This window comes from Ranitomeya variabilis, chromosome 2 (assembly GCF_051348905.1).
Source record: "Ranitomeya variabilis isolate aRanVar5 chromosome 2, aRanVar5.hap1, whole genome shotgun sequence".
NCBI classification, from domain to species: Eukaryota; Metazoa; Chordata; class Amphibia; order Anura; family Dendrobatidae; genus Ranitomeya; species Ranitomeya variabilis.
The window spans coordinates 903,766,810-903,788,806 of record NC_135233.1 but is presented as its reverse complement, the minus strand read 5'-3'; the positions used below and the strand labels follow the sequence as shown (position 1 = coordinate 903,788,806).

Below are 21,997 nucleotides of genomic sequence, written 5' to 3'. Positions count from 1 at the left end.
TATGCGATGGTAAATTCTGAACAATGGGTTTCAGATGGTGATCTAAATACTTACATGTGACCTCACATAGACTTCCATTCCCTGATACAATTGGTCGACCTGGAGGGTTAGATAAGTTCTTGTGTATCTTGGGTATAAAGTATATGCATGCGGTTCTTGGGTAGGTAGGTATCATATTGTCCCTTAGTTCTTTCGTTATTGTCCCTTCTTGGAAGGCTTTATCCAGTATATTGAAGAGTTCACTCTGAAAGGCAGATGTTGGGTTGTAAGTTAGTCTCTTATAACACTTAGTGTCTCTAAGTTGTCTGAAGGCCTCCTTCTCATATTGCCTCCGTGGCCACACCACAACATTGCCCCCTTTATCAGAGGGTTTTATAACTACCTCCTTCATACTTTTAAGTTCACTTAGTGCTTTTCTCTGACTCTCAGTCATGTTGTCATTGGATATGCCACCTTAATCTTTTCAAATTCCTTGGTGACCAGTTTTACAAAAATTTCAATATTGGGGTAGATATTTAATAACGGGAATTTCTTTGGGGTTGGCACTATAATGGAAAGTAAGTTTATAGTGCCAACCCCAAAGAAATTCCCGTCATTAAATATCTACCCCAATATTGAAATTTTTGTAAAACTGGTCACCAAGGAATTTGAAAAGATTAAGGGGGGCATATCCAATGACAACATGACTGAGAGTCAGAGAAAAGCACTAAGTGAACTTAAAAGTATGAAGGAGGTAGTTATAAAACCCTCTGATAAAGGGGGCAATGTTGTGGTGTGGCCACGGAGGCAATATGAGAAGGAGGCCTTCAGACAACTTAGAGACACTAAGTGTTATAAGAGACTAACTTACAACCCAACATCTGCCTTTCAGAGTGAACTCTTCAATATACTGGATAAAGCCTTCCAAGAAGGGACAATAACGAAAGAACTAAGGGACAATATGATACCTACCTACCCAAGAACCGCATGCATATACTTTATACCCAAGATACACAAGAACTTATCTAACCCTCCAGGTCGACCAATTGTATCAGGGAATGGAAGTCTATGTGAGGTCACATGTAAGTATTTAGATCACCATCTGAAACCCATTGTTCAGAATTTACCATCGCATATTAAGGACACCGGTGATGTGCTGGGCAAAATTGAGGGTATCCCAATGGAGGAGGACATGTGGCTCGTCACACTTGACGTAGAGTCACTGTACACTTCCATCCAACATAAGGATGGTATGCATGCGGTACAAACATTCCTTACAATGTCCGACTATGGTGTGGAATTGATTGACCTCCTCATGTCCCTACTGGGATTTGCACTTGAACACAATTATTTTATTTTTAAAAACACTATTTATTTACAAAAGCAAGGTACTGCAATGGGGGCGGCCTTCGCCCCCTCATATGCGAATCTTTTTTTGGGGGCATGGGAGAGGAAAATCTTCTTCACCAATCCTATAGCGGACATTGAAAAGGTCCTATTTTGGGCCAGATTCATAGATGATATTCTTATGATTTGGCAAGGTACTGAACAAGAACTCATCTCTTTTGTAGGTGTCTTAAATAACAACAATATTAATGTGAGATTAACATGCAAGTATAGTCAACAGAGCATCGAGTTCCTAGATATTCGTATATTCAAAGGACAGTCAAATATGTTGGAAACAGACGTATTCCGTAAAGAGACTGCTGTAAATTCCCTCTTACATGCCTCTTCCTCTCACCCTCAACAGGTGGTCAAAGCTATACCAACTGGCCAGTTTTTACGGATCAAAAGAATCTGTTCAAATGATCATCTATTTAATAAACAAGCTGATGATTTAGCCATAAGATTTAAAAATCGGGGTTACTCTAACAGGAATATAAAAAGGGCCCGTAAGAGAGCGGCAAGGGAAAATCGAATGGATCTACTTCAACCGAAGACGAAATCAACTAAGCAAAACAATGTAACTAGATTCATATCAACGTATAATGACAAATGGAATGATATGAGGAGAGCCCTAAACAAATATTGGGCAATATTGAAAACTGATCAGGTATTGACAAAATTTGTTGGCAATACCTCATCTATTACATATAGGAGATCACAGAACTTGAAAGATATGCTGGTACACAGTTATCATCGTGATGAAGACCCAAGTAAAGTATTCGGCTCAAGAGGACCCAAATGGGGTTTTTTCCCTTGTAATAACTGCATAGCATGTCCTAACATGCAGAAGGCCTCAACATTTGAATCAAGTAATGGAACTAGGATCTTTACCATTACGCAACATATAACATGCAACACGGTAGGTGTCATATACTATGCAACCTGTCCGTGTAAAAAGATCTACGTGGGCCTTACGTCTAGACCACTACAGATCCGTGTGAGAGAACATTATAGAGACATCATTAATGCACAAGGGATAACGGACATGTCAATCCTTAAGCCGATACCTAGGCACTTTAAAAGAGTCCATGATTGTAATGCGGGACAGTTAAAGGTGTCAGGGATTGATAGGGTCTTTATTGACCAAAGAGGTGGGAATTGGAGGAAAACACTAGCCCAACTAGAAACAAAATGGATTAAAAAGATTGATTGTGTTCACCCAAGAGGGTTAAATGAGAAATTAAGTTTTGCCCCTTTTCTCTAATTTTATTTTTCTATGTGTGTTTTTGTTGTATTGTTTATGCATATATTTGGTTTTTAATTTCGGTTGTTTTTAGTCTTATATAGTTACTACTTACCTCTTGGTGAAGATTTGGCCAGCTGTGTGGTTTGCAGTGGACTGGAGAGGTGTGCAGTGTGGTGGGAGACGTTTTTTCATCTGAGGCCTTATATTGAAGGATGGGAGATCTCCTTAGTGCTGACAAAGAACTAAAAGAAAAAGAAGAAATAACATCACCATGAATTGAGGATTACTTATACAATCTACCGAAAATGGACATTGCTAAGTTATGGACACTATTGGACAATATCTTGAAGCCTGAACTATACCCATTATGGGATTTAAACAGTGAGCAACGACATGCAATAATAATATGTATACTACGTGGAAATGCTCATATGGTATTTTAATTAGTTGGTATGCGTCACTTTTAGTGACCTACAATAGACCACTATATATATGATCTAGGTATAGAATGTATGTAAGTCAGTGCTTATTGTTGCTTTTTTAGTTAGGCTAAAGTAAACCAGTATATATGGCCTATATATGGAACATATATTAACTATGTGCTGCATATGGGCTACCTTGCAGCTATAACCAGCATTTGGTGTAAAAAATTTTTTTTAAAAGAGATTACTAATTGTGGGATATAATCTACACAGTGCATTTATTTAAAAAGTAACTGGTCGCACTTTTTTGATAATTGAACATCACTATTGGGTTTTATCGAATAATTTTATTAATTTGTTATTTATATTATGAACTTTCACTCATTAAAGGGTCACTGCCCAATATGGGCCTTTACACATATATTTTACTTATTTAATATAAAGGTAATATTAGTTTATTGTCTATTTATGGACTATGATCTTTGGTGATTTAATATATAACTAATATGACACTGATGTGTTGCACAGGAGCTATATTTGTTTGTTTTCACGGCTCTGGTTAATCTATTATCAATGGCCATTCACTACCAGGGTGCATTGCACTTATTGGTACCAATATACTTATGATATAATGCACTGTGTATATAATCCAGGTATCTCAATATATAAATATGCTCTCTATCTGCAGCGAGGTTCATGGAACTTGCCTTCATAGTATTTGTATCTTCTATATATGTCCTGTTAGGTGGTGACCTCTCGGCTGTGGATCGGACTGCCGCGTAGCTATGGTAACGCGTCCGTGACGCCGCTGACTCCGCCCCCGTTCCTGACGCGTCGGATCAGGAGGTGTAGCGGCGGTGTGGGACACGAGCCTGCGCATGCGTGGGTGGTCTGTTTCGGCGGCCGAGCGGCGCCACTATATCAGCACTATATTGGCAAATAACAAATTTATCTTGATACCCGCCCTCTCCATCTACCTATATACCCCTCTCTGGGCGGTGATTACTTTCTCTGTTATAGATTGTAACATCGCGCTGCTATGACAACGCGCCCATGACGTCGCAAACTCCACCCCCTGATCTGATGACACGGGCAGGGGGAAGTGACGTAGGACGCCGGTCTGGGCATGCGCAATCAGTGATTTTAACGCTGCAACCACATTAAGCATCCAATAAACATATTACTATATAAAGCCTTATTTTGGACACATTGACATACATACAACCGGACGAAGCTAACGCGAAACGCGCGTTGGGGCTCAGGATCGCACAAAACAGGTCATGTAACAGAACTTGCATTACTAACTAAGCTATGTAACATGTGTGTATGCAGATTTATGGGGCCAAATAGGCTATATGCAATAATAGAATTCCCCATTGGTGACTGTGATGTTGCTGTGGAGGTGAGGTATGGATAAAAAGTTTAGCACAATGCACTAAAGCACTTTACTTTATCATATATACCACTGCCTCTCATTCGCAGGAATAATCACCTTCACCGAATATTGGGGCAGCTCCACATATGTGAATTAGGCATTGTAAAAGGTTCAGCCATCTAACAAAGGAGCATTAATATTGTCTCAAGAGGTTCCCCATATGCCTGTATACACCTAAACATATATATAACATGTGTTTCATGTGAAGGTTATGTGCGTTTTTTTGTAAATGCTGTCTCCATTTTTTAACTTGTGTTTCATGGTAGTTTTAAACATTTAATAAAGTATACCTGCTTTTGAAAGAAATAGGACGTTTTACTTCCGTTTTTTCTTGTTTTGGATTTGTTGATACTGTATATGAATGGGGACATTGGGAAAAAACATATAAATCACCCAAATTCATTCTGAAAAATAGCCGAGCCCGACAAAGACCAACCAATAGACCACAGGTAAATTTTTCATCAACGGACTTTGATTCCTCGGACACAAATGCTAGTGCATCAGATGTCTCAATAGGAAATAACATCTCAGAAAATAGGAAAAGATATGGAAAAGCATCAAAAAAATCTGGAAAAAATTACAACTACTTTGGAGAAATATAAATCATTATCATATTATAAATCATCACTTGAAAAAGTAAAAGGGAATGTATGCACCCTAGAAGATGAGATAATGGATCGGAAAAAATGTAAGTTTGAGAGAGATCTCAATGACTATTCAACTGATACTGTATATGAATGGGGACATTGGGAAAAAACATATAAATCACCCAAATCCATTCTGAAAAATAGCCGAGCCCGACAAAGACCAACCAATAGACCACAGGTAAATTTTTCATCAACGGACTTTGATTCCTTGGACACAAATGCTAGTGCATCAGATGTCTCAATAGGAAATAACATCTCAGAAAATAGGAAAAGATATAGAAAAGCATCAAAAAATGAAAAAGACGTGGCGGGAGGAAGCACAAAAAATTCGCCAGGAATAATGACCCGATACAAAAAGAGGCAGAAATAGCGGAAATAAATAATGTGGTTAATCTATCCTCCCAAACCTTAACACAAGAGCAATTAGATGTACTTGCTCTAGGTCTGAATTTTGTACCTGACTCCAACTTTAATTTATTTATGACTATTTTGGATATTAACAAATTCATAAGAAATCTAATGATAAAAAAACATTTTTTCATGGATTAAGCTATAACATCTAAATGTGATACTACTCCTGAGACAAATGAATTTGAAAACATGGACTTTGAAGAACAAGTGGCACTGAATTGCCTTATAAAACTATCGAAGGAACAGCATGAAGAATTAACGGACAGTTCTATTAATACATCTGAAAGATTTAAAACTAAAAACCCTTTTTTTATCCACTTCAGACGAGAGTTGAGTGCATGGATACATTTCAAGAAATGATTGAAAAGGATTTAAAATCATTACAAGACACTAAAAATAAGAAACTCCATAATAATTTATCCCATAAGCAACGGAAAGCACTGGATGAAATAAAATCTTTAAAAAATATTGTTATCAAGAAAAGTGATAAAGGTGGCCTAATAGTTATAATGAATGAAAAGGACTATAAGGACAAAATGTATGAACTCTTGTCCGATATATCTACCTATGAAAAACTTAGAAATAATTCAACCAGAGAGGTTAATGCTAAAATTGCTGGGTTAATTGAGGAGGGGGTCAATCTAGCGGTTATCAACAAAAAACATGCGGATTACTTATATGTAGAGTCCCCTAAATTACCAATTATGTATGGTCTCCCAAAAATACATAAAGGGTACGGTTTACCAGCTATGCGCCCTATTATATCGGGCATTGGATCCATGTTGGGACATTTATGTGAGTGGATGGACTCACTATTACAACCCCTTGTTATAAAAGTGCCAGGATATATTAAAGATTCCAAGGCAGTCTTGAAAATACTCTCTGGTAGGATATGGAGACAGGAATACAGTTGGCTGAGTTGCGATGTCGTATCTCTTTACACTAGTATACCTCATGACATAGCAATGAGAGCCATAGAATTTCATCTAAAATATTATGGACAATATTCTGAGGACTTGATTAATTTTTCATTACAGGTTTTACATTTCCTCATGCAAAACAATATTTTTTCTTTTGGGGATGAAATATATGTTCAGAAGTCGGGAGTCCCCATGGGGGCTAAATACTCACCATCTTTAGCCAATTTAACTATGGCATATTGGGAGCAAAAATTAATTTATTCTGCCGATAATCCCTTTGTTGAGTGTATCTCCTGGTATGGCAGATACATCGATGACACTCTCATTATTTGGAGGGGCGATGTGTCTGCCATACCGGGATTTATAAAATACATCAACTCGAATGACTGTGGTATCAAATTCACTTTTGTTCATGATTTTTGTAATATTTCCTTTTTGGACTTGGATTTGTATGGCCATGTTGGGGAATGCGTTAGGAGTAAGACACATGTAAAGCCAGTTAGTGGTAATACGCTGCTACACGCTGGGAGTAGTCATCCTGCCCACACCATTAAATCAATACCTGTGGGTGAGTTCACTAGGCTGAAACGAAATTGCAGTAGGGAGGAGGATAGGTTAAGAGAATTCAATCATCTCAGTAATAAACTTAAAACTCGCAAATACCCAAACTGGACTGTAAACAGAGCCATAAAAATAGTGGACAAAAAACAGAGAGAGGATTTGATAATGTCTAATAATGGTGAGGTGTCAAAAAGGAAAAAGAAAAAATATGATGGAAAGCCATATGTCTGTTTGCAGTTTTGCTCTCAGTTTAATCAAATTAAAGGGATAATTAATAAGAGACTACCTATCCTATATGAAGATAATACATTGTTGGATATTTTAAAAGATGGAATAAGTGTGGTAGCAAGGAGGGCACAAACTATTGGAGACATTATTGCCCCAAGTTCGGGTCCAGTTAAAGTTAAATCCAAGACTTGGTTAGAATGTAAGGGTTTTTTCGGGTGCGGTACTACTGAGTGCAGTACATGTGCACATATGCAGCCTGGTAATATTTTCCAAAACTCAGAAGGAACCAAAGAATACAAAATAAATAGTTTCATTAACTGTCATACTAAAAATGTGGTTAACAAGATTGACTGTACACTATGTCATATCTCCTATATAGAATGTACATCACAAAAACTAAAAACACGTGTAACTGAACATATTAGAGATGCTAATAATCGTAATATGACAAATAGGAATGTGTCTATGGTGTCAAAACATTTTTGTATGCAACATAATGGGGACATAACAACTCTGAAAGTGCACGGCATTGAGAAAGTTTATCTGTCATGTCGCGGAGGGGATCTAAAAAGACACCTGCTCACAACAGAGGCTTTTTGGATCTATAATCTAAATACCCGTTTCCCTGCTGGCATGAACAGGAGAAATGAAATTATGTATCATTACTGTTGATGTTTTAAAATGTTTTCTATAGTATTGTAGAAATTATTTTAAAATATATGTGGTTCCAGGACCTTATAAAATGATCATGTGACACGAGGGGTGTGTCTTAGGTCTGTGTGTGCTATATGTGTAGCGCTCACTTTTGGGGCTGCATAGGCATGAGTAAGACCTATTTTGGTCAAAACGCGTAGCCATATCTTCAGAATCACCTGTTTGGTCTACCTTTTGTAAGGATTTGTTTTTTATCTTCATGTTGGATTTACAATAAAATATAAAGAAAAAAAATTTTTGTTTTTTATTTTTTTACCCATCTTGCTGGAGCTGGAGTATCCATGTTCTTTTGAGATTGATCCTGCTCACTACCAGCATCCTGCTCCATACCAGTTCCCTACCACATCTGTTTCTCCACTCCCTGCCCATCCTGCACTCCGTGCCCAGTACCACTAGTCTCCTACACCAACCATCATGCCCCTAACACATCGCTCTTCTCCACCCTCCACCTCTTCTGCCTCCCAATCCCTCCACTCCACCCCTCAAACCTTCCAAATTCCCATCACTACTCCCGGTTCATGTCCACCCATTCTCTTACTTTCTTCACCCTTTCACCTTCTGTTTTTCCTCCTGATCCTTCTCTGCCACCATCCTCTCTCCACACTCCCACTGTCGAAGTGTCCCAATCTGACAGCCCCTCCAGTATTATCTCCACCCCACAGTTTTTAAATTTATAAAAGTTTTGTTAAAAAAAATTCTTAAATAAAGCACTTTTGTTGGTTTAAAAAATTTGTGTCATTTATTACTTTATAAAATTTATTAGTATGGGTAAAACAGGTACAATACTTTGGTTTAAAAAGGTAATGTTAAAAAAGGTAATAAACAAGGTAATATTGGTTAAAAAAAGTAATAAATATTGGGAAATCCCAATCAGGTACAATACATTGGGTAACACAATGTGAAATACTGTTGAGCACAAGGTCCAAAACACAATTTTCAAACTCTCTCATCCTCTCAGTCTACTCTTCCTTGAGGTGACATGAAGTATTCAGCAAATTTGTCCCTCATTCTTGAAACTGACACAGAACTTCTAAAAGTAATGTTCTGATAGTCATGCAAAGTGGTTTCTTCTGAGTGGTCATCAATAGAAATTTGTTCCTTGCAAATAACAAAATTGTGCAGGACCACACAAGCTTTTACCACCTCGTCAACAGTGTCAGCCTTCAGGTTGATAGCAGTCAAGAGAACTCGCCATTTTGCAGTTAACATCCCAAAAGCGCACTCCACCATTCTTGGTGCTCATGTTAGGCGGTAATTAAAAATGCTTTTAGTTGCCATCAATCCACTACTGGAGTATGGGTTCAGCAGGTGCTCCAATAGTTGAAAGGCTTTATCTCCAACACATGCAAAAGGCATTGGTGGCCCAGAGGTTTGAGGAAGTGGTCTTGGTGGCGGAAATTCAAAGGTGTTCCATAAAGATGATCTCCCCATAGCAGACACTTTAAACACTTGTGAATCATTGGAGACTTCATAGGCCCCAATATCGACTGCATTAAATTTGTATTCAGCATCTGCGATGGCCATGAGCACAATGGAGAAATATTTTTTTCAGTTAAAATATCCAGATCCAGCAGGTTTTACGATGCGTATATGTTTCCCATCCACAGCTTCCAAGCAATTGGGAAACTGACAAATTTGTAGGAATTTGACCACAATCTCCAGCCAACTCTCCGTTGTGGGATGTGGTAGAAATTCCACCTGTAGACAGTCCCACAATGCATGCCAGGTGTGCTTCAAAATTCCAGATATGGTGGAAATTGCAAGTTGGAACTGTAAATGGAGTGACGAAAGGTATTCTCCAGTTGCAAGGAATCTGTGAAAAAAGGGAAAAATTAGTACAAAATTCCAGCAATAATATTACAGTTATAAGTCAGCTTTAACAGTTGGAGATACAAAAAAATATTTAAAAACTACCAGCAACAACATTACAGTTATAAGTGTGGTTTAAACAGTAGGAGATACAATGAAAATGGCTTACCTAAGCGTCACCATCAGACGCTCTGCCAGTGAAATGGAGAAGCGGCAATAAATAATATCACTTCTTGCGATGAGGTGTATAATCTGTTCCACCAACACGTCAAAGTTCTCCGCTTTCATCCGCACATAGCTGAAAAACATGTCTGGGTTTCCTCATAGCTCAATGTATAGAGTTGAAAAGACTCCCCGCGTCATTTTCTGTGCTGTGATGGGGTGGATCCACAAACGCCGTCACCACTGATGCATTTTGTGCTGCTTTCTCTCTCGCTCCTTCTCCAGAACAATCGCTTTCAAACTATTCGCCTCCATAATAAAATCCAATATAATCTTCAGAATGTTCGCAATAACGTCTTCCATCTTGCTTTCCAACCATTGGCTCTCCAACCTGTCAAAGATGGGCTGTAGGAATACAGTATATTTAGGTTTTCAGTAGCCAATCACGTTTCAGAGCCTCCCATGGGTGTATTTATGAACCGGATCCATCGCAATCTGTCGTAAAACGAATAAAAAAACAGATGAAACGGATGCAGAACTGATGCGATGGATCTATTTTTTTCCCAGGTCCAACTAGCGGATCCTACAGAAAAACAGATCCGTCGCATCAGTTTTTCACTAATTTCTCTGGATCCATCGCTCCGTTGAGCTGCCGGATTATGCCTGACGGCGAAAGATGGGTGTGTGAAAGAACCTTATATACAGCATTCTGTAATGATGTATATCTGCCCCCAACCCGACCTGGACGACCTGAAAATTAAGTTTTATTATACTCATCTGCCATGCGGTCCGGTCCAATGGGTGTCGCTGGTCTTGGTCCAGTGCCTCCCATCTTCTTATCACTGTCCTGCTTGCTTCATGTCGATGACGCGACCCTGCATCATCCATACAGGCTCTCCGGCATCGCGCTCCTGCGTAGGAGTACTTCTCTGCCCTGTTGAGGGCAGAGCAGAGTGCTGCAGTGCGCAGGTGCCGGAAAAGGTCAAAGAGCCCCGACATTTGTGCACTGCAGTACTATGCTCTGCCCTCACCAGGGCAGAGAAGTACGCCTGCATGGGAGTGTGATGTCGTAGAGCCTGTGTGGATGATGCAGGATTGCATCATTCACACGAACCAAGAATGAGGATGGCGATCATAAGAAGATGAGAGGCGCTGAACCAAGACCGGCGACACCCTCGGACTGGACCACCCTGCAGGTTAGTATACTGTAATAAAACTTATTTTTCAGTTCTTCCAGGTCAGGTTGGGGGCTTTTATACAGCATTACAGAATGCTGTATATAAGCCCTAAAAAGTGATGGTCATATCTTATATCGGCCATAACTGCTGACAGGTTCACTTTAAGAAAAAAAAAGCAAGCTGAAATGAAGCTCAGTACCTTGTTATCAGAGTGGCAGCTCTCTGGATTTACAACTGTGGAATTCAATTTTGCAGCTCTTAGCAACAGTCTAACAATTTTGCATTGTGTGAATAAATAAAAGAAAATATTTGACTTTCTCCAGAAAACACAATAACCTTTTTAGGTTACTCTGCTAAAAAAATGTGAGATAATGAATACAAAGAAAATACTGTATTTGTAATGTCTAGACACCATTTTTTTGTGTTACACCAATTCTTTGGAAATAATAACATCAATTCACATAGAAAAAATATATAGTCATTTACAGACAAAGCCAAGTTATGGCAGAACTGTAGTTCTCATGTCTTGTTTTTAAATTTCTATACGTTTTAATATAAAGTAAATGCTTTACTATAGTTTCTGTTCTTGACTTTGCACTAAAATACAAGATTTCTTGCCTGTACAATTCCTACACTTGTTTATTATTATGTCATCTGTTTTTTATTTCTTTATAATTTTAGCAGGTATGATTTAACTTATGATTAGTGTTGAGCATTCCGATACCGCAAGTATCGGGTATAGGCCGATATTTGCTGTATCGGAATTCCGATACCGAGTTCCGATATTTTTGTGATATCGGAAATCGGAATCGGAAGTTCCCAGTGTATGGTTCCCAGGGTCTGGAGGAGAGGAGACTCTCCTTCAGGCCCTGGGATCCATATTCATGTAAAAAAAAAAGAATTAAAATAAAAAATATGGATATACTCACCCGTCCGGCGGCCCCTGGACCTTAGCGATGTAACCGGCAGCCTCCGTTCCTAAGAATGCAGTGAGTTTAGGACCTGCGATGACGTCGCGGCTTGTGATTGGTCGCGTGAGCAGTCACATGAGCGGTCATGCGACCAATCACAAGCCGTGACGTCATCGAAGGTCCTTCACTCCTCATTCTTAGGAACGGAGGCTGCCGGTTACATCGCTAAGGTCTAGGGGCCGCGGGAGGGGTGAGTATATCCATATTTTTTATTTTAATTCTTTATTTTTTACATGAATATGGATCCCAGGGCCTGAAGGAGAGTTTCCTCTCCTTCAGACCCTGGGCACCATCCAGGATACCTTCCGATACTTGCGTCCCATTGACTTGCATTGTATCGGGTATCGGTATCGGCGATATCCGATATTTTTTGGATATCGGCCGATCCCATTCGATACCGATACCTTTGAGTATCGGAAGGTATCGCTCAACACTACTTATGATTTAACAAATTAAGCGGAATTTGTGTAAGAGGATGAATGGGTGTTAGGGCTAGCGGAACGCACCAAATTATAGGAGAGATGGTATAAGGTGCGTTCGCAGCCCGGGGTCCACCGTGCAGAGATGGAACCTGCTGCTGAGTAATGACAGACTATATGGCGGTACAATGTGGATACACACACGGGTTAACTTCACCCAGTGTGAAGGAAGCAAACTCTGTTGCGTCACAGGGCCGCGGTACCGCACCAAGAGCGCAAGCAAGGAGTCTCAGGACTCTATCCCAAGACACAGGATTAGAGTACGTTCAGACCACTTGCGCTCGACTCTGCAACTGGGGTGTCAGAGTAACTGAAAATATAATTAAAATGCACAAGAGTGCGTGCTGTGCCGCTTTGGCAGACGCCACTAACCACCCAGACTTGGGATAAGAAAGCGCTCTAATAGTGCATGGCGCCACACTGGTGGTCACAGCAATTGACGCTTTATCGTGTGTTTAGTACTGATGGCTCTGTCGTGCACTAGATAGCAAACATCCACCTTACACGAGCAGTCATACACAAGGGAGGGGATGATTAATAAGCGACTTTCACACATCAACACACACACGATTTCAAGTATACACTAGCGCATGGCCGTGCGGTTATGTGAACCCTTTATAGCTGCAGCAAGTACAGAACCTTCCCAGAAGGACCAATGGGAGGCTGTGGAATCAGTATTTTTCTCGCCCCCATAGACTTTCATTGGCGATTTTTTTTGCGCAATAAGCTGACAAACGCAGCATGCTGCGATTTTGTACGGCCGTAGAAAGCCGTATATTACGGATCCGTAATATACGGCTGATAGGAGCAGCCCCATTGAGAATAATTGTGCCGTATGTAATGCGAGTTTTACGGACGTAGTTTCTGCGCTCTTACGTCCGTAAAACACGCATGTGTGACCCCGGCCTAAGGGCCCCTTTCCACTTGCGAGGAAAACGGACGAGTGCAATCCAATAAAAAATCGGATTGCCCTTGGACCAATGTTCTTCAATAGGTATCTTTTCATTTGCGATTTTTTTCTCAGCCGAAATCGGACTGAGAAAAGTCTGGGTCGGCTGAGAAAAAAATCGCAGCATGCTGCGTATTGCTGCGATTCTCGGACGAGACTCGCCAATGCAAGTCAATGGGAGCGAGAAAAAAATTGCACAGCACTCGCACCATGCGAGTTCTGTCCGATTTTTACGCACCGGTGTTCTTTGAAAAGCCGGTAATTCAGCGGGGTGTACAGTAAAATCACACTGACAGGTTAGAATAGAGTAGATATATACACATAGAATAGGTATATATACATATGTATATATGTCAGTGAGACACCTATATATGTATATTTATATTTAATGCAGCGCTAGATAGCATTAAAGCCGCTAATTCAATTGCCGGCTTTTTCTTTCTCTTTCACAAACCCGACAGGATATGAGACATGGTTTACATACAGTAAACCATCTCATATCCCTTCTTTTATTACATTATCCTCTTCACTAATGTAACAAGTGTCTGTGTGTCAAATTTGGGGGATCTAGCTACTAAATTAAAGGGTTAAATCACGGAAAAAATTGGTGTGGGCTCCCGCGCAATTTTCTCCGCCAGAGTGGTAAAGCCAGTGACTGAGGGCAGATATTAATAGCCTAGAGAGGGTCCATGGTTATTGGCCCCCCCTGGCTACAAACATCTGCCCCCAGCCACCCCAGAAAAGGCACATCTGGAAGATGCGCCTATTCTGGCACTTGGCCACTCTCTTCCCACTCCCGTGTAGCGGTGGGATATGGAGTAATGAAGGGTTAATGTCACCTTGCTATTGGAAGGTGACATTAAGCCAGATTAATAATGGAGAGGCGTCAATTATGAATTATGTTTTGAACAGCTGACATGTGCCCGCAATAGGTGCAGGCAGAATTACGATCCACCCCACCTATTAACTAGTTAAATGCCACTGTCAAACTCTGACAGCTGCATTTAACAAGTGCTTCCAGCCATCCAGCCGGAAATACACGCACCGGTGACCCTGTCATGTCATCGGTGCATTGGCATAACAACCGGAGGTCTCTTGAAGACCTCTATGGTTGTTGATGCCAGATTGCTATGATCACCACCCAGTGGTTGGCACTTATAGCAATGCAGTAATTCTGCTACATAGAGGTGATCTGAGCATGCCTCTATGTAGCAGAGGTGATAGAGTTATGTCAGCTTCTAGCCTCCCATGGAGGCTATTGAAGCATGCCAAAGTAAAAAAAAATGTTTTTAAAAACAAAACAATAAATAAAATCAAACCTACACATATTTGGTATCGCCGCGTTCAGAATCGCCCGATCTATCAATTAAAAAAAGGATTAACCTGATCACTAAACGTCATACCGAGAAAAAAAGTCAAAACTCCAGAATTAGGTTTTTTTGGTTGCCGCGACATTGCATTAAAATGCAATAAAGGGCGATCAAAGAAACGTATTTGCACCAAAATGGTATCACTAAAAATGTCAGCTCGGCCCACAAAAAATAAACACTCAACCAACCCCAGATCATGAAAAATGGAGACGCTACGGGTAACGGAAAATTGCGCTATATATATAATTTTTTTAGAAAAGTTTGGAATTTTTTTTCATCACTTAGATAAAAAATAACCTAGACATGTGGGGTGTCTACGAACTCGTAATGACCTGGAGAATCATAATGGCAGGACAGTTTTAGCATTTAATGAACCTAGCAAAAAATCCAAACAAAAAAACAAGTGTGGGACTGCACTTTTTTTGCAATTTCACCGCACTTGGAATTTTTTTCCCCATTTCTAAAATGGGGAAAACCAATGGTGTCATTCAAAAGTACAACTATTCCCGCAAAACATAACTCCTCAAATGGCCATATTGATGGAAAAATAAAAAAATTATGGCTCTGGGAAGGAAGGGAGTGAAAAACAAAAACGCAAAACCAAAAAAAGCTCCTGGGGTTAAGGGGTTAAAGGTTCCATATTGATTTTTACGATTGCTGCTTCCAGTATGTGACACTAGAGCTCAATTTCTCTTCCTCTCTGGAGAGGCAATTAGCATAATTATATGATTAAAATGTTAAGAAGAATTAAGAAGATATAACTTTGTTCAGTTAGGTTCTCGCTAATAGATCAGATGACTCTTTTTACATAACTTAGTAGTCTGCACAGGAGTGCCTTTTAACATGTCTAAATGCATAGAACTAAATTTACTAAATATTAATTACTATTCTCAGCCTTTGGTTTGAAGGGCAGTTATCACTTGAATTAACATCCAATGTATATGTTACAGCAACATGTCAGCGCTCCTTTTAATCCAACTGCACCAAAACATCATACTCTTTGGCTTATAGGAGTGATGAAAGCATACATTGGACATATAATTATGATTCCACTATAATTATGAGGGAGTCTCCCTTTGCCTTTCTCACACTGATTAACAGACTGTCATGTATGCCAAACTACAGTCACTAATGAAAGATCAGTAGGAACAGCTGACAAGAATCAAAGGAAGAACTCCCCTTAAGGCCGGTTTCACACGTCAGTGTCTCCGGTACGTGAGGTGACAGTTTCCTCACGTACCGGAGACACTGACACACGTAGACCCATAAAAATCAATGCATCTGTGCAGATGTCATTGATTTTTTGCGGACCGTGTCTCCGTGTGCCAAACACGGAGACATGTCAGTGTTCGTGGGAGCGCACGTTTTACACGGACCCAATAGAGTCAATGGGTCCGCGTAAAACACGCACCTCACACGGACATTCTCCGTCTGGGGTCCGTGTGCGTGCAGGAGACAGCGCTACAGTAAGCGCTGTCCCCCCCACATGGTGCTGAAGCCGGTATTCATATCTTCCCTGTAGTAGCGTTTGCTATAGAGAAAATATGAAGAATAGTGTTAAAAATAAAGATTTAGGTGTCCGCCGCCCTCCCACCCCCTGTGCGCCCCCCCGCTGGTCAGAAAATACTTATCCGGGTCCCCCGTCGGCTGTCGCTCCTTCCTGGTCTGGCCGCGCCTCCTACTGTATGCGGTCACGTGGGGCCGATCAATTACAATCATGAATAGTCGGCTCCGCCCCTATGGGAGGTGGAGCCACATATTCATGACTGTAAATGATCGGGCCCACGTGACCGCATGCAGGAGAAGCCGCGGCAAGACCAAGAAGGAGCGACAGCCGACGGGGGACCCGGGTAAGTATTTTCTGACCAGCGGGGGGGGCGCACAGGGGGTGGGGGGGCGGCGGACACCTAAATCTTTATTTTTAACACTATTCTTCATATTTTCTCTGCAGCAAACGTTACTGCAGAGAGGATATGAATCGCAGCTTCAGCACCATGCAGAGTGGGTACCACACGCTCCGTGTGGTACCCACTCGCCATACGGGCGGCACACGTGTGCCGCAGGTATGGCCTCCGTGAGTTCCCAGGCACACGGACACGGATAACTCCGGTACCGATTTATTCCGGTACCGGAATTATCTGGACGTGTGGGACAGCCCTAAGAATGCTGCCTTTCCATAACTATTGATCACTTCTATTAACTATGTGCCTCAAAACTCAATATTTTTTTAGAGCCTTCTGAGCATACTTGTCTGCAGCATATTTAGTTGATGGATATACTTTAATTATCTCTGATTTGTGGATCAATAAAATCAGCTTATTAAAAATGAAAACATTAGCAGCAATTCAAAAAGTATATAACTTGATATTTTGAGGGATTTTTGTGTTGCTTATTTCTTTAAATGCACACCTTTGCTGATGCATGCTTGTTTAGTGGGCTGGAGGGATAATACCCCACTACATGTTATTACTATTCATATGTTTTTATCCCTCTTTTGAAAAACAGCAACGATAACTATTATTTTTTTTAATCACTCATAAAACACCATCAGGTTTGACAGTGACATCATCATCACTGTCCCCATTGGGGCTCACAATCTAAATTCAATATATCTTTGGAGTGTGGGAGAAAACTGGAGAAGCCAGAGAAACCAACAGAAACATGGGGAGAGCATACAAACTCCTTGCAGATATTGTCCTTGGTGGGATTTGAATCCAGGACACTATAACTGTAAAGTCACAGTGCTAGTCACTGAGTGTTGATAAGTAAATGTATGAAATATTAAAATAATGAAGTAATAATAATTATTTATATAGTCAGAGCTGAACCAAGTGTCCATTAGGCTTTGATATGTTAGGATTATCTCCTTTCTGACACCTGGCATAATAATACATCCATGTGCCCTGGGCCTTATTGACCTGGGATGGATTATTACATCATCCCAATTGCCCGTGCACACATGCTGTGCGCTGGTGTTCGGAGCCAGGTTTCAGATGATTCTGACACCTGACACCCAGCACTAAGTGCCGGGAGCAGTTCGGCACCACTCCCAGCACTTTAACCCCCTAAATGCTGCAATCGAACAAGATCGCAGCATTCCAGGACCCGGCAGAAAGATGAAAGGGCCTCTGCCAGTGGATCAGAGACCCTGCGGCGTGGTGACATGAGACCCCAATCATTTCCATGATGACCCAATGTCATCATTACGACATACGGGTCACCTGAGCTAGGAAAGTTGCTTGATCATGTGCAGTGCATGATCAGCAACTTTCTCTGTCAGTGCAGTGCAGAGCTGCCAGTTTGCAAAGCATGGAGATGATTCTGCATCCCCATGCTATGAAAGCGATCAGTTTGCAAAAAATGATAGTCCCATAATGGGACAAAGTAAAGAAGTTAAAAGAGTAAAACAAAAATGTTTAATAATTGTAAAAAAAAATAAAAAAAAATAAAAAACAATAATAAAAAAAACTAAAGATATTGTATTTATAAATAAATAGTTGTATGAAAAACAAACAACAAAAGTAGGCATATTTGGATTTACTGCGTCTGCAATAACCTGACCTATTAAACTGTCCCATTTTTTAACCCCCTTAGTGAACACCATAAAAAAATAAAAAGCAAGGCAAAAAACAAAGTTTTATAAGTATACTGCCAAACAAAACATGGAATATAACGAGATAAAAAAGATGGATATAAATTAGCATGCTACCACTGAAAATTGCATCTTATCCCACAAAAAACAAGCCACCACTCAGGTCCATCAGAGGAAAAAATGAAAAAGTTACAGCTCTCAGAATAAAGTAATTATTTTTTCTATAAAATAGCAAAAAACAAGACCTCATATGACAAATCATGATCAAATGGCACTCCTTCCCTTCCAAGGTCTGCCATGCGCACAAACAGTAGCTTTCTCCCTCATATTTGCTATCAGCGTACTCAGGAGAAATTGCTCAACTAATTGTATGGTGCAATTTCTCCTGTTACCCTTATGAAAATGCAACATTTGGGGCTAAAAACATATTTATGGGGAAAATATGTTTGCTTGTTTTTTCACGGCTAAACATTAAACTTCTGTGAAGCACCCGAGGGTTCAATGTGCTCACCACACATCTAGATCAGTTGCCTGAGGGGTCAAGTTTCCAAAATAGTTCACTTGTGGTGGATGCTCACTGTTTAGGCACATCAAAGGCTCTTCAAATGCAAAATGGTGTACGCTAGGGTTGAGCGACTTTTATTTTTATAGGATCGGGTCGGGTTTCACGAAACCCGACTTTCTCAAAAGTCGGGTCGAGTGAAATCGGCCGATCCTATAAAAAGTCAGGGTCGGGGTCGGCCGAAACACGAAACCCAATGCAGTGCAATGGGATACTATGGTTCCCAGGGTCTGAAGGAGAGGAAACTCTCCTTCAGGCCCTGGGATCCATATTTAAGTGTAAAATAAAGAATCAAAATAAAAAATATTGATATACTCACCCTCGGACGCGCCCTGGTACTAACTGGCAGCCTTCCTTCCTAAGAATGAGCGCGTGAATGAACTGCGGTGACGTCACGGCTTGTGATTGGTCGCGTGAGTGGTCACATGGGCGGCCGCGACCAATCACAAGCCGTGACGTCATCTAAGGCCCTTCACGCGCTCATTCTTAGGAAGGAAGGCTGCCGGAAAGAAGCCGAGGGTGAGTATATTCCTATTAGGTATATACTCACCCTCGGACGCGCCCTGCTTCTTTCCGGCAGCCTTCCTTCTTAAGAATGAGCGCGTGAAGGGCCTTAGATGACGTCACGGCTTGTGATTGGTCGCGTGAGCGGTCACATGGGCGGCCCATTGGCCCAGTCATTAACGTACAAACCATCCTTAAGGGTAAAAGAGTTAAAATACAATGTATATGATGTGACCTAAGCAGCTGCTTAGGGGTCCAGTTAGTAAGGGGGCACCTGTTACAGTAAAACAACTTCCTACTGTCTATTTGATTTTTGCAGCTCAAATTTGATGGTAGGTTGGTAGATATAACCACATGGGACTGATAAAAGACATATTTTACACAACAGCGTTAACACACCATTTGTTTTATCCTGAATTGTTTACAGCCAATCAACTGCATTTCACTCCATATTGCCACCAACCTACTGCCATGTATATCCGAAGAAACAAAACACCACATTGGACATTGACTACATTGCAGATAAAAAAATCCACTATAGGTTAACCTTTCTGCATATATTAATGGAGATTTTATGCTTTACGAAACAAAAAATAATTCTGCAACAAAATATGAACTTTATAGTGCCAAAACAAATTTTGCTTCCTAATTTTTGATGCGGAAAAGTGTCCTTTCATAAGATCCTCTTAGGGAAAAACAAGTAATTTCACTTGTAGAGTGACAACCATTAGGGTTGAGCGACTTTTATTTTTATAGGATCGGGACGGGTTTCACGAAACCCGACTTTCTCAAAAGTCGGGTCGAGTGAAATCGGCCGATCCTATAAAAAAGTCGGGGTCGGGGTCGGCCGAAACGCGAAACCCAATGCAGTGCAATGGGATACTATGGTTCCCAGGGTCTGAAGGAGAGGAAACTCTCCTTCAGGCCCTGAGATCCATATTTAAGTGTAAAATAAAGAATTAAAATAAAAAATATTGATATACTCACCTCTCCGACGCGCCCTGGTAGTAATTGGCATCTTCCGTTCCTAAGAATGGCGCTTGAAAGACCTTTCGATGACGTCACGGCTTGTGATTGGTCGCGGCGGCCCACGTGACCGCTGAGCGACCAATCAAAACAAGCCGTGACGTAATTCTCAGGTCCTAAATTCCTCATTCTAGGAATTTAGGCCATGAGAATTACGTCACGGCTTGTGATTGGTCGCTGAGCGGTCACGTGGGCCGCCGCGACCAATCACAAGCCGTGACGTCATCGAAAGGTCCTTCACGCGCTCATTCTTAAGAAGGAAGGCTGCCGGAAAGAAGCCGAGGGTGAGTATATTCCTATTAGGTATATACTCACCCTCGGACGCACCCTGCTTCTTTCCGGCAGCCTTCCTTCTTAAGAATCAGCGCGTGAAGGACCTTTCGATGACGTCACGGCTTGTGATTGGTCGCGGCGGCCCACGTGACCGCTCAGCGACCAATCACAAGCCGTGTCGTAATTCTCATGGCCTAAATTCCTAGAATGAGGAATTTAGGACCTGAGAATTACGTCACGGCTTGTTGTGATTGGTCGCTCAGCGGTCACGTGGGCCGCCGCGACCAATCACAAGCCGTGACGTCATCGAAAGGTCTTTCAAGCGCCATTCTTAGGAACGGAAGATGCCGGTTACCAGCGGCGATGTCCAGGCTGCGTCGGAGAGGTGAGCATATCAATATTTTTTATTTTAATTCTTTATTTTACACTTAAATGTGGATTCCGATACCGAGTTCCGATATCGCAAACATATCGGAACTCGGTATCGGAATTCCGATACCAGATTCAGAAGATCGCCGACCTCATGGCCGACCCCACACAGGGGTCGGGTTTCATGAAACCCGACTTTGCCAAAAGTCGGCGACTTCTGAAAATGGCCGACCCGTTTCGCTCAACCCTAACAACCATGTCTTGCTAAGTAATTTGCTTTTCAATATTTCTTGCATATTCCTTGTGAACACGATTGACAGACTGTATTGGTAGCTTATAGCATCCTATAACAAGCTGATTAAAATAAAGAATTTATTGTATATTAATTTTAATTTGGTTTATTAACCCTTGATTATAAGGCACAATAGTTGTATTATTAGTACATTTTATTTACTTTGAATCAGTATTAGAAAATGTTCTCTCTTGGTTACTGGCGCTCTATGATGCATAAATTTCATGTGACTGTGTATGCAGAAAGAGAAGCCCAAGTGGCCCAATTTGCATAACAAGCTTGTTAAACAACAGATAAACCAAAAACGATAATTGCTCTGAGATTAAAAATCCCTCCTTTTTCACCACTAATTTTATCTTCTATTCATCGCTTGACCTCGATTTCTGCGTATATTATGAGTCTGTTGTAAGTTCATATCGAATAATCTAATAAATCTGATCTAATACTTTAGATTTAGATTTTCAAACTTTTCACCAGTGAAAAAAGTCTTTGGTGTCTAAATGATTTGGCCT

General features: G+C 40.8%; 1 protein-coding gene across 4 annotated transcripts in view; it reads left to right on the top strand.

The window, feature by feature from the left end:
* NLGN1 (neuroligin 1) overlaps positions 1 to 21,997 on the top strand; it is a 1,307,981-nt gene that overhangs the window by 124,587 nt on the left and 1,161,397 nt on the right. The gene's annotated exons all lie outside the window — the stretch shown is intronic.